The following is a 16,964-nucleotide window of genomic DNA, read 5'->3' as shown; positions in this document are numbered from 1 at the left end:
AACCTCCTGCAAATCCTCCTCTGCGCGCACACCCCTAACACAACTACGCAACCTCCTGCAAATCCTCCTCTGCGCACACACCCCAACACAACTACACAACCCCCTGCAAATCCTCCTCTGCGTGCACACCCCCAACACAAACTACGCAACCTCCTGCAAATCCTCCTCTGCGTGCACACCCCCAACACAACTATGCAATCTCCTGCAAATCCTCCTCTGCGTGCACACCCCCAACACAACTACACAACCTCCTGCAAATCCTCCTCTGCGCACACCCCCCCAACACAACTACACAACCTCCTGCAAATCCTCCTCTGCGCACACACCCCCCAACACAACTACACAACCTCCTGCAAATCCTCCTCTGCGCACACACCCCCAACACAACTACATAACCTCCTGCAAATCCTCCTCTGCGCGCACACCCCCAACACAACTACGCAACCTCCCGCAAATCCTCTCACATACATACACAGCTCCTGCAAATCCTCCTTTGCACTCACAGACTCCACTCACCCTTCTACAAATCCCCCTGCACGTGCGCGCGCTCGCACACGCACACACACACAACCTCCTGCAAGTCTCCTTTGCAGACACTGACACAACCTCATGCAAATCCTCTTTTGCAAATACACACTCAACCCTGCAAATTCTCACACACCACCACTACATCTCGCTGCTTTTCTCCGTCCCTCTCTCCATCTCACCCACAGCTCCCTGCAGAGTCTCTCACACTCACCCACACACCGCCCTTTGGGGGCAGTTCTGACTGGATGGACCTAACCTCCCCAGCACCCCTGCAGTCTGGCTCCCCCGCTCCCCCTTGGTGGCCAGCTGCCCTGTCTCTACAGGCCAGTGTCCCAGACAGCCTGGGAGCCCTCTAGTGGCCTTGGGTGCTAAAGAAGCTGCTAGCAGAGGAGCTGTGTGTGTGTGTGTATGCGGCGAGGCTGGCCACATTGTCAGCAAACACAATTCATGCACAATCCTCTGTCGGTCTGTAACACCGACAGGCGGAATCGAACCAGGGACCTCTGGAGCCTCATAATGAGCCTAAAAGCCAAGAGACTCTCAGCTAAGGCTGCAGATCAGACTGGTTATGCTCGCTGCATCTATACTGCATGCTTCTTGCGCAAGGGCCATTCACAGAACAGCCGTCAGAGCACCTGTGCTCTTTCCCTCTGGAGCGTCCACATTTGCCTTTTTGCGCCATAGCTGTAGTGCAAAAGGGAGTTATGCCTCATAGAAGGAGGATTACCTACCCTGGCAAAAGCCCTCTGTGCTGCCATTTTACTGCTGATTTACCTGCTGTTAGCCGACAGTTAGGGTAGTGTGTGTGTGTGTGTGATTTTGAGAAAAGGTTTAACGTTTGTTTTTACTGCTAGGACTGGGGGTTTTTTTGCAGAGGGTAGCCAGCAGGCCAACAGACGCCCCTTATGACCGGCTGAAATTTTTTTAAATTGTGCTTGGTTTTGTTACAACAACTGAAGGAGTTACCATATTTTCCGGCGTATAAGACGACTTTTGATGTTAAAAAACATCCCCCAAAAATCGGGGGTCGTCTTATACGCCGGGTATACAGCTTTGCGACTTTGCAAAGCCTCAGGGGAAGCCGGCGGCGGGGAATCCCAGGCGCGCCGGGGCTGTCCCGCTGCCAGGGCGTCCTCAGAGGCTTTGCTCCCGGTGTCCCTGGTCTGCTGGAGACGGTCCCCAGCAGACCAGAGGCACCGGGAGCAAAGCCGAAGTGGCGGTGAGGTGCCGCGCTTCTGAGGCTTTGCTCTGGCAAAGCCTCAGAGGCGCGGGACCCCGCCGCTGCTGCGGCTTTGCTCCCGGTGCCTCTGGTCTGCTGGGGACCGTCTCCAGCAGACCAGGGACACCGGGAGCAAAGCCGGGGAGGCGGAGGGGCGCTGGGGTATAAGACGAAACCCTATCTTTTAACTAAAAAATTAGGGGGTCGTCTTATACGCCCAGTAGCCTTATACGCCGGAAAATACGGTAGGTTAAAAACTTAAACAGTTACAGGTTTATTAAAAAGACTTATAAAAGCATATGGTTACAATGGCTATTGCTTTTTTTTAACTGTTAGCAAATACAGATTTTAAAAATAGTTCCAAAGAAAATAAAGATAGAAAATAGAAATAATGGTACCAAGTGACAGCTTAAGTTTTAAAGAGCTTTAAGTTTATGTGTACACTTAAGACAAAGGACCACATTTAGGTATAATTTTTACCCCTTTTTGTGCCTTTTGTCTTTAGCGTGTTAGGCCAGGGCCGGTTTTTTAATTTTTAGGAAAGACGAATATGAGGTGGGCGTGCCCTTTGGAACCTTGGGAGATTAAACACCTAACCCGACCAGCAGATAGATGGTAGATTGACACTTAGAGTAAATGTACTGCTGGACTTATTTTTATACCCCTGGGGGGCTTGTATTTTTTTTTTTATTTTAGAGGCTAAATTGTACTGGTTCATTTTGTGGCGCCAGTTTTTACAAGCAAGTTTTAAGTTAATTTACACTTGCAAGAGAGATAACTAAATTGTGAGTACTAGACATTTTTTTTACTGGGTGAGAGATTTTTTTTTTCCCGCAGACGGCTGTGTGTTCGTATTAACATGGGTTAAGTTAAGGGCACTTCTTGGCAGCCTTTTGGTTAGCAATTGGCATATTTTTGTTTACAGCCATTTACGGTTACACAGCCTGGCCCACTCTGCGGAAATACTATGCTGCTCCCGGTCAGGCAAAAGTCCCTTTTGCGCAAAGCTTTTGAGCAAAAGGGCCAGTGTAGACAGCTCAGATTTGTTTTCCGCAAAAAAGCCCTGATTGCGAAAATGGTGATCGGGGGCTTTTTTGCGGAAAAGCGCGTCTAGATTGGCACGGACACTTTTCCACAAAAGCGCATCGTTATAACGCGAACTCCGCGCCAGTCTAGACGCTCTTTTCCGAAAATGCTTTTAACGGAAAACTTTTTCGTTAAAAGTATTTCCGGAAAATCATGCCAGTCTAGACGTAGCCATGGTGTGTGGGTTACAAATCCATCCCTCCCTCCCTCTGCACACCCCCTGGTCCAGCCATCCACCCGCCCACCCCCTCCATTCATCCATGCAAGCAACCATTCATCCGTCATCCATCCCTCCAAAGGCACACCTCTCTGTCCATCGCTCCATTCACCCAGCTCCTTGATCCATTCATCCATTCAAATACCTACCGCTCTGGCCATCCAGACATCCACAGACGCTTTGCCGGACCCATCCACGTCGGGAGAGTTTCCCCGTTTCGATTAGGCTGAGCGAGTTCAAAATACATTCCCAGACGACGTCACAACAGCTCTTGGCTTGGAGGGCTTGTTTGCCGAACTTGGGGGGACAGTCGTGAGCTGGGAGGGCCGCTGCTTCTTGCGAGTGGCGCCGGAGGTTTTTAGCTGCGGGGCCGTTTATCCGAAGCTGGGATGGGGGAGTGCAATCCCCATCCGGGGCAACAAAGGGTTACGAGAAGGTTTGGGGCTCCGCCCCAGCTGCAGAAAACATGCCCCCTGCTGGAGGCAGGACAGGGCAGGGGTTTCACTTGGGGTGAGTGGCTGAGCTGGAGGGAAGCCGCCGGCCGTCCCACCGGGACAACAGCACAAAGGGAAGTGGGGCCCCTGTCTGGAGACAACCAAAGCAGCAAGTATCCGGTGGCCCTTGGACACTGGTAACCCCCTCTGACCTACTGTCGTTTGGGTTTCCCCACTGGGGGAAAACTTGGGCTAAGCTGCCCCAGGGGCATTGTGGGGAGAGGAGCCCGGGCCCTCCCACTCATAGGTGCTAGCTTCCTGTGGGCCTGGGGGAGGATGCTCCACCCTCTACTCTGCCCCACACCCTCCCCCCACTCCTCTTTGTCCCTCCCCCCTGCCCTGAGCATGTTAGGGCCCTACTGAATTCACAGCCATGAAAAATGTGTCACCGACCACGAAATCAGATTCCTCCCCCGGGAAATCTGGACTTTCCCCCGGTACTAGAAACAGGGGTCGACACATTCTGGAAAACCCTACTCGCCAGACAAAAAAGGGACTCGCCACCCTCCCCCCAAAAAAGTGTTTTTTTAATGGCATAAATTCCTAATAAGAATGAGAACAGTAATTACTAAGAGGTTATTAATAAATATCACCCAGGTTATTAATAAATATCTTATAAACCTCTGCCTTCTCTCTGCTGCCATGTCTCCTCCCCTTGCTCCATCAGCTCCCCTGCTGCCTGCTGCCCCCCAACCCCTCACCCTCCTCTGCTGTCCTGACTCCTGCCCTTCTCACTGCCCTCAGCCCTCCTGCAACCTGCCCCCCCTCCACCAGCCCTTCTCTCCCCCCTGTGCCCACTCCTCCAGTAGCCCCACTCTGATCATGTGAGCTCCCCCTCCTCATCCCCTCTTCTAACACCTCCCTCTACACACCTGCCCTGCCTCTCTCCTCTGGTCCCGGTCCCTCCCCTGCAGGTGTCTGCCCTTCTGCTTCACCCCCAGAATCCTTTGGCACCTGCACCCTCCTGGTGCCTCCCTCTTCCCTCACTGCCCCTGCCCCTGCCCTTTTTGCTCTCTTTTTCCCTGATACCCACCCCCTCACCACCCTCTGCCCCTGTTCCCCTCATGCCCCTGTGCCTCACAGATGCCTTGCTCCATCCCTGCCTTCCTCATGCCCACCCCTTCTTTCAAGCCTTCTCCCAGCACCTCCCCCTCCTCCTTTAGCCCCCAGGGCCCTTACCCTCTCCTCTCCCAGCATCACCCTGTCCCCCCTCCCACTGACACCTCCCCTCCCTTCCTGCCCTTTTCCTCATTGTCTGCACTTGGCCCCCTGGCATTTGTCTCTCCTGCACCCCTGTCCCTTGGTGCCTTCCCCTTTCTTCTTCTTCTTCCCCTGACCTCCTCCCCTCAGCACAAGCCCCTTCCCCATATTTTTCCCCTCCCTTCCCCACAGCCCAGACCAGCCCCTCCCCCTCCCCAGGGGCCAGCTCTAGGCTTTTTGCTGCGCCAAGCAAAACATTTTTTGCCCCCCCCCCTTTGTTGTTGTCTTTTACACACGTTTGCATTTTGCAATTTTGTTTTGTTTTGTTTTGTTTTTTGTCCTGGCATTTTAGCCCTAGAAATAGCAAACGGCATTTTCATTCGTTTTTTTCCATAAAGGCAAAGGCGCTTCAAGTGAACTCCCCCTTTCACTCGCTGCTGGGTCACAGCAGCCTTTTCCCTGCCCTGTCCAGCCCCTCCCTATGGGCAAGCACCCCTCACTCCTGACCCACAGGGGGAGCAGGGTGCAGGGACAGCACAGGGCCAGAAGGGTGCAGGGAACAGTGGGAGAGTACGGGAAACAGGAGGCACAGAGCCAGAGGGATGCAGGGATCGGGGGTAGCAGGGTGCGGTGGAGGCACAGAGAATGGGACGTGGGGAACAGGAGGGGCAGAGGGATCAGGATCTAGGGGCAGTGCAGGGAATGGGCAGCACAGAGCTGGGGGGGCAGGGATCGGGGGGAAGCAGGGTGCAGGGGTGCAGTGGAGGCACAGAGAATGGGAAATGGGGAACTGGAGGGGCAGAGGGATCGGGATCTAGGGGCAGTGCAGGGAATAGGCAGCACAGAGCTGGGGGGCAGGGATCGGGGGGAGCAGGGTGCAGTGGAGGCACAGAGAATGGGAAATGGGGAACAGGAGGGGCAGAGGGATCGGGATCTAGGGGCAGTGCAGGGAATAGGCAGCACAGAGCTGGGGGGCAGGGATCGGGGGGAGCAGGGTGCAGTGGAGGCACAGAGAATGGGACGTGGGGAACAGGAGGGGCAGAGGGATTGGGATCTAGGGGCAGTGCAGGGAATGGGCAGCACAGAGCTGGGGGGGCAGGGATCGGGGGGAGCAGGGTGCGGAGTGTAAGGGCAGCGGAGAGCCAAGGGGTCGCAGGGAAGAGGGAGAGCAGGGTGCAGGGGAGACGTGGGGAACGGGCAGCACGGAGACAAAGTGGGGCTGGGGCCGTGGCAGGACTGGAGCCGGCAGGGTGGGCCCTGGCTGTGCCACGCGCTGCAGCCAGCTCCCAGGACACGCGGCCAGAGCCGAGCTGCCGCGGCCCTTTAGAATCAGCGGGGCCAAGTCACGCCAGCGTCCTGGCGTCCTGCCCCGCCTCCTCGTGCCGGAGGTGCACGCAGACAGAATCTCCGCACTGCCCCCCTCCCCGCGGCGCTCTGCTCCTCTGCCGGCCAGTGGATCGGATGGAGCCGCACCGCCCGTATAGTGCAGGCTTTGGCCAGCCCGTCACAACGGCCCACCGGCCAGTCCACCCCTGCACTCGCCAGCTGGAAAAATCTACTTGCCACGGGTCCTGACTACAAAGATTTCATGGGGAGACCTGCATTTCTCAAAAGGGGTTCTACCCAAAAGGGAGGGGGTGGCAGGGTTATTTTAGAGGGGTACTGCATTGTGGCAACATGCTACCACATCAGCCTTATGTAGAAGCTGTAGAAACCATTTCACATTTAGCTAGAAGCCATCTTGTATAACAGAAACCATTTCAGCTTTTCTCTCAAGCACGTAGACCAGAGTGAACTTTCTGTCACCCCGGGTGTGTCTAGACTACATGCCTCCGTCGACGGAGGCAGGTAGATTAGCCAGATCGGCAGAGGGAAATGAAGCCGTGATTAAAATAATCGCGACTTCATTTAAATTTAAATGGCTGCCCCGCTCTGCCGATCAGCTGTTTGTCGGCAGATCCGGGCAGTCTGGACGCGACGCGCCGACAAAGAAGCCTTTCTTGATCGGCACAGGTATGCCTCGTGAAACCAGGTTTACCTGTGCCGATCAAGAAAGGCTTCTTTGTCGGCGCGTCGCGTCCAGACTGCCCCGATCTGCCGACAAACAGCTGATCGGCAGAGCGGGGCAGCCATTTAAATTTAAATGAAGCCGCGATTATTTTAATCCCGGCTTCATTTCCCTCTGCCGATCTGGCTAATCTACATGCCTCCGTCGACGGAGGCATGTAGTTTAGACGTACCCCCCGTGAGAACAGGCCTACAGGATGGGCTATTGGAATGTGTTCATTGGGCTGGCTGGGACAGGAGATGTACTCCCTCGTACCTGTCCGCCATCTTGTTGATAAGGCTTTGTTTTTCCAAGTTGAATTGAGGATTTCTGTAATGGGATGCCCTGACGTCAGACTGTTTGGTTAAGGGTATAAGATGCTAGGATTGATTGTATTAGCAGCCTTCCTGGGCCCGGCTTTGCTGGGACCACGTTTGGCTCATGCTGTGCTTTATTAATTAATAAAGCTGTTTGTTAGCTGCCTAAACAGAGAGGAGCGTTTTTTTGCTTCAACAATTTGGAGGTTCCACCGAGATTCCTAACGCACCACTTGCCCGTATGGACGGACTGGCACTCCACTTCCAAACCTCTCAGAGCGCTCAATAGAAGGTAAGGGGATACCTGTTACGAAATCTCCTGGTGAGGGCTTAGGATTTGGAGTGACGGCCGGCCGTTGGGGTAAGGGGAGCTACGGAATTCAATTTTGTGGAGCGGCTAACATTTTTGTCTGTCTGTGTCTGTCTTTGTTTATTAGGCCTGTCTTATGTGTCACAGTTCCAAAAGGACACACCGGTGTCTCTAGTGAGGCAACCATGCGCTGGACCCTCTGTGTTCGGACACTAAAAGCTGGTGTGGTGCCATTACTCTCTCTCAGCACATGGAACTGTGGGAAAGCTTTGTTGTCTCTCTCTCTGTTACTTGTGGACGTAGTACTGACCTCTGAGGCTAACCCCAGGCCATAGTATTTCCCCATTCCGCCAGGCTATCTCCAGGCGCCAGGACACGGTGTTCTGCCGGGCTGGGGCAGGTGCCGAAAACCCCTGCGAGCCAGGTGGACTTTGAATCCAGTGGCTCTCAACCAAAAAGATCAGTGCGAGCAGGTGAATTCTTAATTCGGTGACTCGCAGAAGAAAATAGTGTAAGCAGGCGGACTTTTGGTTTGGTGCCTTACAGAATCTGTTTAAGCGCACACAGAAAATGGGGGTAGGTCAGTCTACAGGAATTCCAGTGCCTTTATGATAAGTGCCTTCTGGTATAAGATCCTAATGAAGTCTGATATTAAGTGCTGGGTGTCTTAGGGCAGCGCCACTTAATAGAAAGCCATGGGAAAGAGGCATCTAAATGTGGAAACTGTAGGAAAAATGTGAAAAGGAGAAAAAAAATTGTGTGTGAAAAATGAGTATGAATGTAAAGAGTGAAGTATGAATGCTGCTGCATAGGGTCTGAGACTTGAGCTGATCCCAGATGCACCAGAGCTGTGAACGCAAAGGGGGCGGGGGGTCAGCTGAACCTCGAGACTCAGTGGATATGTGAGGGAGTGACGACTCCCCTTATTTCATGAGCTGCTACGGTCTGACACTAGACCCGGCAGACTCTTTCTTTGGAGTGTGTAAAGTTAGCTTAGGTGGGGGTTAGTCTAAACATCCCCCCCACTCTGCCGAAAGGCACCCCGTGCATAATGGTCCAAGGACCTGGAAGCATTTAAGAAATTGGAAAAGAGGAAAAATTAAAGCCCTGAGGGATGAAAGTAAAGCTCAGAAAAGCAAAAATCCGCCCTGCAGTAAGATAGGTAACGTAGGGTACGTCTACACTACAGCGCTAATTCGAACTAACGCGTCTAGAACTAAAAACTAGTTCGAATTAGCGTTTTGCTAATTCGAACTAGCATGTCCACATTAAGTGGACCCTGACGCGGGCTTAAGGATGGCCGGAAGCAGTGCCAGCAGGGCATCAGATTAGGACTTAGAGCGTGGAGATGCTGTCTCAGGCTAGCCGAGGGCTGCGCTTAAAGGGACCCGACCCCCACCCCGGACAGACAGTTCTCAGGGGTGCCCTGCTTGCAAACCAGTCCTGGCTTGGAGTGCCCGGAGTACCCACACTGGGCACATCACAGCACTTGGCCATCAGACCGGCTGCACTTGCCACAGGCTGCCATCTGGGGAGAGGGGGCATTTGGGGGGCTGCAGGAGAGCTTCCACCCCCAGAAGCCCGCAGAGCCAGCCCAGTCCTCCCCATCGGGGGCTCGTACCCCATTCCTCCCTCACCTCCTTCCACTTACCCTTCCCTAGCCCCTTTTCTTGATGTACAAAATAAAGGACAATTGTGTTCAAAAATGGAATCTGTCTTTATTGAACAAAACTGGGGGAGACTGGGAAAAGGAGGTGAGAGAGGGGAAGAGAGAGGCTGGGAGAGGGGAGGGCAACTACAATGATCAGGGGTTGGGAACAGGTCCCATATGAAGAGAGGCTAAAGAGACTGGGACTTTTCAGCTTAGAAAAGAGGAGACGGAGGGGGGACAGGATAGAGGTCTCTAAAAGCAGGAGTTGGGTGGAGAGGGTGCATACAGAAAAGTTCTTCATTAGTTCCCATAAAGAAGGACTAGAGGACACCAAAGGAAAGGAATGGGTAGCAGGCTTCAAACTAGTAACAGAAAATTGTTCTTCACAAAGCAAAGAGTCAACCTGTGGAACTCCTTGCTGCAGGAGTCTGTGAAGGCTAGAACTAGAACAGAGTTTAAAGGGAAGTGAGATCAAGTCATGGAGGTTGGGTCCATGGAGTGCTATTAGCCAGGGGATAGGAGTGGTGTCCCTGCCCAAGGTTTGTGGAAGGCTGGAGAGGGATGGCACGAGACAAATGGCTTGGTCACTGTCTTCGGTCCATCCCCTCCAAGGTCCCTAGGGTTGGCCGCTGTCGGCAGACAGGCTACTGGGCTAGATGGACCTTTGGTCTGACCCAGTACGGCCATTGTGGGCTCAGGGTCGGGGGTCTCAGTGGACCCCCTTGATTTTCATGCACACCTGCTCCTGGGTGGCCAGGCTGGCAGCTCTCCTGCCCTAGACGGCCACTTTCCTGTGCCTAGTGTGGAGATCGTGGACTAGGTCCACGATGTCCGCACTAGCCCAGGCGGGTGCCCGCCTCTTGCGGTCCCGGGCAAGCTCCCGGGAGCCGCCAGCCTGGTCCCGGGAAGAGGGGGAGGGCTGGGGGGCATCGGGTGGCTGGCTCGAGCTGTGCCAGGTGCAGGGTCTGCTGGCTGGGTGCTGGCAGGCTTGCACCTGGCACGGGCACTGTAGCCAGCCCGTGCCCCTTTAAGGGGTCCGGGGCCGGGAGGGGGGCAATAGAGTTTCCCTGGTGTTGGCCAGAGTGGCCACCAGGGAAACCTGGGGAGGGCTAGCCTCCCACTAGTTCGAATTAAGGGGCTACACACCCCTTAATTCGAACTAGCTAGTTCGAACTAGGCTTAATCCTCGTAAAATGAGGTTTTCCTAGTTGGAACAAAGCACTCCGCTAGTTCGAATTAAGTTCGAACTAGCGGAGCGCCTATGAAAGTTAGTTCAAACTAACATCCGTTAGTTCGAACTAACTTTGTAGTGTAGACATACCCTTACAAACTTGCTGCAGTGCCTCTGTGCCAAAATAATGCACAAGAAGTGGGAAAAAAAGAGAGATTTCTCAGTTGGCACACCCGTATCAACCAAGATGTGTGTGTGTGGGGGGGGGGAATTTGTCACAGCATTACTCCTCTATCCCTCTTTATAACGCATATACAGATAGAGAGAAAACATGAAAAATAACTGAAAGGAATTAGCTCTTCCCTTTGAAAACACGGGCTCCTGTAACAAACTTGCCCAATCCAAAACAAAACACCAAGTTTAAAATAAGTTTAACAGTTTAAGGGAAGTGTTCCTCCAAATCCTAAGGAAGAGAAAAAAATTAAGCAATATAGTAATGTGTAAGGAGGAAAAAAAACCTGCTTTAAGAAATGACTCCTTGTTTCTTGTAGTCTCTTTTAATCATCTCAGCAAAGAAACAATCAAGTTAAACATTTGGCTACAGACACTTTGTTAAATCTATTAAAGGGAAAGTAAGGAATTCTACTGAAACTTAATTGGTTAGAATAGAATCTATACATTGTACATTTGTAAAACCTGCACCCTAAGGGTTAACTGTGTCTTCCAAGGAAACTAGTTATTGTTTTAAGAATCCAAACTCTGAAACTTCACTGGGTCTGTTCAAGGCTGAGTTGATAACACTTTTGGCTTGCTCTCAGATCTACGGTTGTAAGTGGGTGCAGACTGCCTGTCTGTTCTGAAGAGGTGTGAAACCAACTGTCCCTCATAAGTAAGCCTGTAACATTGTACATATGATTCTTTTCAGGAAAATAAAAGCTTTTTTGCTTGCTGGAACAGTAACTGGCCAACCAACACCTTGTGCTAAGGAAAAGCATTATAGCTTCACACATTAAGCCTGATCTGTGGGACAAGAGGGAAACTGAGGCATGCCACTGTTGGGGAGGGCTAGCAACTCTGAGGTAGTTCAAGGGAGTGGAAGGTCACGAGTACCGATGAAGCGCCCTTGTTCTCGGAAAGTTACAGCTCACTCGCCCATGGAAGTGGTAAGGAACTAGCTGTAACCAGTTCCCCTAGCAGATCTTAGGCAGTATTTTAAGCTATAATGGGCCACCCCGACGGGGGTAGAAATGTTTTCTTGTCTTTCAGGTCATCAGAAAGCGCTGGTGCCAGCTGAAGAAAACCAACAAACAAACAACAACAACAACAAAACCTGGTTCTGTGTCATGACATAATAAGTTTGTGTTCTGCGTTCTGTCCAGATTTGTCTTGTGTGTGTCTTAATTGTGAAATATGTATTTCAAACGTTGTGTGTACAATATTGTTGTTTTAATGAAAGAATAATTTAAGTCCCTTGAATAATCTTAACTTTGTGCTTTACACAGATGGCTTTTTTGCTTTTATAATTCTAGTGAAGTTTTAGTAGCAGGCTATGCATTTTGTACTGTCTGGAATGTAGTGAAATCTGCTCCTCTACCTGCTGTTTTTCCCTTCTCTCCTACCATCGCCAGCTCCTTTGCCGTCTCTCTCGGAACTGGCCCTCCTGCAAGACCAAGCCCCAGAATCGGAAAAGCAGGAGCGGAGACTGGCAGGGTGCATCTTGCATCCGGACCACTTGTGGTGCAGCTCTGATGGCCGCATTGTTGCCCCAGTGGTCTTGCTACCTCACCTTGCCTCCGTGCTCCATGGATTGTTGCACGTTGTCAAAGGGGGGATGGTAGCAATCCTTAAAACAAAATTGGTTTGCTCCCAAATTCGCCCAAGCAGCCAAAGATTATAGCCTGGCTTGCCCTGTCTGCCAAGCCCACAGTGTGGGTAAACCTGTAAAGACAGTTCTGTCAACCAGACCTCCGCCTTTGGGACCATTTCTGAATTTACAAATGAACTTTATTCAATTGCCTTTGAATATGTGCTGGTGATTGTTTGCTTGTTTTCAGGATTGGGGGAAGCTTATCCCTTCAGGAAAGCTGATGCCATCACAGTGGCAAAGAAACTTCTAAATCATTACATCCCATCACGGGGAATACACCTTGTGATCTCCAGTGATAAAGGTACACACTTTACTAGACAAATTGTTCAAAAACTGGCAAAGTACTACTCTATCAGACAAGCACTGCGCTGCACATGACACCCAGGAGCAGTAGAGAAACAAAACAGGATTTAAAAAAAAAAAACTTGACAAAATATGTGAAAATTCTGGCTTAACTTGGGTAGAAGCAATTCCTGATTGCTCTATTGAGCATGAGAGCTACTCCTAATCGGAAAACTGGACTCAGTCCACATGAAATTCCATGTGACCGACCTGTGAGATTATTAAGCAGCCCAGAAATGTACCTGGTTGATGCCACACTTATTAAAGGATGCATAGTCAAGTATTGTCAGGAACTTATGAGGCGTGTACAGTCCTATCATTCACAGGTTAAGGACGCCTTCCAGGAGGCCCCGACTGAGCCGTGCCTTAAACTACAACCAGGAGACTGGGTTTGTGTGAAAGTTCACCAGCGAAAGACTGCCCTGGAACCCAGGTGGAAGGGTCCCTACCAAGTCCTTCTGACCATCCATACTGCTGTAAAGTGCAAGGGATTGCCCACTTGGATTCACACCTTTCACTGAAAACTGGTTCCAGCGCCTACAGAGGTTGGCCCCAACAAGGAGCACCGCAGACCTGGTACTAGAGACCCAGGTCCAGAAGCAGACGGGGATCAGCGCAGACCTGGTACTAGAGACCCAGGTCCAGAAGCAGACGGGGATCAGCGCAGACCTGGTACTAGAGACCCAGGTCCAGAAGCAGACGGGGATCAGCGCAGACCTGGTACCAGAGACCCAGGTCCAGAAGCAGACGGGGATCAGCGCAGACCTGGTACCAGAGACCCAGGTCCAGAAGCAGACGGGGATCAGCGCAGACCTGGTACTAGAGACCCAGGTCCAGAAGCAGACGGGGATCAGCGCAGACCTGGTACTAGAGACCCAGGTCCAGAAGCAGACGGGGATCAGCGCAGACCTGGTACCAGAGACCCAGGTCCAGAAGTAGACGGGGATCAGCGCAGGCTTGGTACCGGCAATCCAGGCCCAGAAGCAGACGACCCTAAGAGACCGAGGCTAAGGTACCAGCTGCGGCCCAGAAGAACCTGCAAGTGATAGGTGAAGCAAACTACGAAGTCCTGAAGAACAGCCAGCATGAGGCTGGACAAACAATTCATGTTGAGCTTATGCTTAATCTTGTTTTTAATACCTAGCAATTATAACCTATATGGTTCAAATGTGTTTATGCTTTTAATGAACCAAGTTTCCCAGGGATTTAATTCCACAGGTTGCTGAATATGTGCTCACAGTCCTGTACATTCAGAAGGAGGCATCCCAATGATTCCAGTCCCACTAAACAACACTCAAATATGGCACATCATTTAGTGAACTAAAGCCAAATGATACTTGGCAGGATAAAGGGTTTACTAACTCAGGGTATATCCGCCTAGCCCTGACCCCAGTTGGAAAGTACTGCTGGACATGCAATGGTTCAGGAGCCAGGGTGGGAAAAAAACCCAAACCGAATGGCTCTAGACTACGTCCTAGCTAGTAAGGGCGGGATCTGAGCCTTAGTGGGAAGAGAATGCTGTGTGTATATCACTGACACCAGCAAGGAAGTAGAGGAAGATGAGTCAGAGATTGAAAGAACTGTGGAAAGCCTAAGACAGGAGGAAAACTGGACCCTCTGGGGTTGGTTGGGAGGCTGGTTTGGACATGTGGGAACTTGGATTTTGCAAGGAGTAGTTGTAGTATTGGCTATATTCTTTTGCGCTTATTGCTGTTTCTTGTTAATCAATTGCTGTATTTCTTGTATTCTGGAAAACACAAGACAGACCCTTACCAAAGGGAATGTGGAACTCTTGATGTTAAAATAGGATGAGCAGAGAAAGGAACAAGAACTGTACATAAATACGTTAATGGAAATGGAGGTATAAAATGGTTTCAAGGTTAGCCTTTTAAAGGCTAAAAGGGGGGAGTTGTAGAAGCTGTAGAAACCATTTTCATATGTAGCTAGAAGCCATCTTGTATAACAGAAACCATTTCAGCTTTTCTCTCAAGCACGTAGACCAGAGTGAACTTTCTGTCACCCCGTGAGAACAGGCCTACAGGATGGGCTATTGGTATGTGTTCATTGGGCTGGTTGGGACAGGAGATGTACTCCCTCGTACCTGTCCGCCATCTTGTTGATAAGGCTTTGTTTTTCCAAGTTGAATTGAGGATTTCTGTAATGGGATGCCCTGACGTCAGACTGTTTGGTTAAGGGTATAAGATGCTAGGATTGATTGTATTAGCAGCCTTCCTGGGCCCGGCTTTGCTGGGACCACATTTGGCTCATGCTGTGCTTTATTAATTAATAAAGCTGTTTGTTAGCTGCCTAAACAGAGAGGAGCGTTTTTTTGCTTCAACACTTACTTCTGCACTGCTACTGCTGCTGGCTCTGCTTTCAGAGCTGGGCTTCTGACCAGCAGCCACCAATCACCAGCTGCCCAGAAGTAAGAGTAGTAGCACCGCAACTCTGCCCTGCAATAATCTTATGACACCCCCAACCCCACATACACACATAACACATTTGTGGGTCAGGACCCCTATGTTCACAGCACCGTGACATTTGAGATTTAAACAGCGGAAATCCCAAAATTCACCATTTGAAAATCTGCCATTTCAAAATGTGCCTTTTGTTCCAGGCAAGGAACATTTGGAAGTTACCAGCAGCATGAGATTTTCCAAAACAAAATTAGCTTGTGGCAAGACAGAGCATTCTGGTATCACACAGACAGGTGGGGTTCTGCTTTGGAATGGCTTATGGTCGATCTACGTAAATTTAACACTTAATACAGAAGTATAATCACACAATGTCCTCTCTCGTGTCCTTTTGCCCAGGCTAGACTGGTAAGTCAACCGGGAAAGTCTTTTCAAAAGGGACAAGGAAACAACCCAGCATCCCAGTTCCTGTTTCAACAAAACTGCCCGCCAATAGTTTGTGAGCAGCCTGTGACAGGGTGTGACTCACGCCTGCAGCGCCTCCTGCTGGCTGCCCGGGATGTTAGCGTTGGGCCCACTTCTGGCGGCATCTCACCTACTGTCACCTCTGTTCCAGGACCCGTGTCTTCCCAACCACTGCCGCCCCTTCTCCGCCCTTGCCTCAGAGCCTCAGCATGGTACCAGTCAGCTGTCTTGTTCCGGGGTTCCTGGACAGCTCTGCGCTATCCAAGGTCCTGGCAGCCTCTCTGAGCACCCAAGGGAGAACTACCTCCTCTGCCCTGCAGCTCTCTTTATATAGATAGGCCTACTTGGCCCTGATTGGCTGCTCCCCTCAGCCCTTCTCTGATTGGATGCCTTCTGTGCAGCCTCTCTCAGGCTGCTTTTAACCCCTTTTCTGCCTGTGCGGGGGAAGATGTCCTATCGCACAGCCTTAATATTAACTAGATTTATCCAGTGTTGCTCGGGTCCTTAACTCAAACACATTCTGTTTTTCTTCATTGAAATCGTTGCACTGGGGATGCGGGGTTCAGTAGGCATGCTGGCCCAGAAAGAGAGGCACACTCCAACCTTCTCTTACCCCAACAGCTTGGGGACAGGTAAAAAGTACCTCTCCATGGCTACTGCAGCAGACCCAGCTGGGGGATACAGACACACAAACTCTCTGAAATATACAGTAGATAGCTGTTTCTTTTGACCCTGACTCCCAGCTGGCCCTATAGCTGTCCTGGTGCCCATCTCTGACTCCTTGCTGCCCCCATGTGGTCATTCTGCAGTAAAACCGTCCCTGCTACCAGATCCCTCCCTTGTCATTTTAGGAGAAACAATCAAATTCCCAGCACTTCCCATGGTCCTGGGACAACCAAATCCTGACTGTGCTATAACATTTCCTCGTTAATCACTCCATATGTCGTTTACTATAGAACTGTCTACTAGCTTTGTCTTTGGTGTAAGATCGAAGGTGCCTCTGACCTGCGATGAGGGACTTATTCCTTGGGACTGGGAGTAACCTGAATATTTGTCTCAGGGGGTACCCATGTTCGTCTGTAACTTTAAAAACAGCGAGTAGTCCTGTGGCACCGGAGAGACTCCCACAACTATATAGGGTCATGAGCTGTCATGGGGAGGGGGAGAGGAGCAGTGAAATTACAGCGCTCCCAGCCAATTCAGGGTTTGTGCCCTGCTTCCTCAGTCTGTCCAGAGATCAGCAGCAACGCCGACAGCGTGACAGAGGAACACAAATGCACCATCTTAAGAGAAGCTGGTCATGGGCGGGCTGTACCGTGGGAACCCCATGGTGAAAGGGCTCATAATGTGGGTCACTTACCTGACTCCAGGCCCCCTTGCACCACAGCAAATTTCAGGCTCATCTGAGTAAATGGGGAGATTTCTGACACCAGAAGAGTTGTCTCAGTCTCGCCCAGAAGGGAAGGTCCCTTCTGGGAGTCAAGGAGTTTGCAGGGGGAGCTGCCTTCTGGGAACTCTAAAATGGGGGTTTGGTTCCCAGGCACAGCTCCTGTCTTCTAGGGGAGCAGAGCGTGGGGCCGGGGGCTCTGTCCCCCATTGCGAGCTCTGTGCCCCATCCCTGGAGACCCGGGCTGTC

The sequence above is a fragment of the Pelodiscus sinensis genome, unplaced genomic scaffold, assembly GCF_049634645.1.
Source record: "Pelodiscus sinensis isolate JC-2024 unplaced genomic scaffold, ASM4963464v1 ctg34, whole genome shotgun sequence".
Taxonomy (NCBI): Eukaryota; Metazoa; Chordata; order Testudines; family Trionychidae; genus Pelodiscus; species Pelodiscus sinensis.
The sequence above is the reverse complement of the archived record's forward strand: the minus strand, read 5'-3'. Positions refer to the sequence as shown.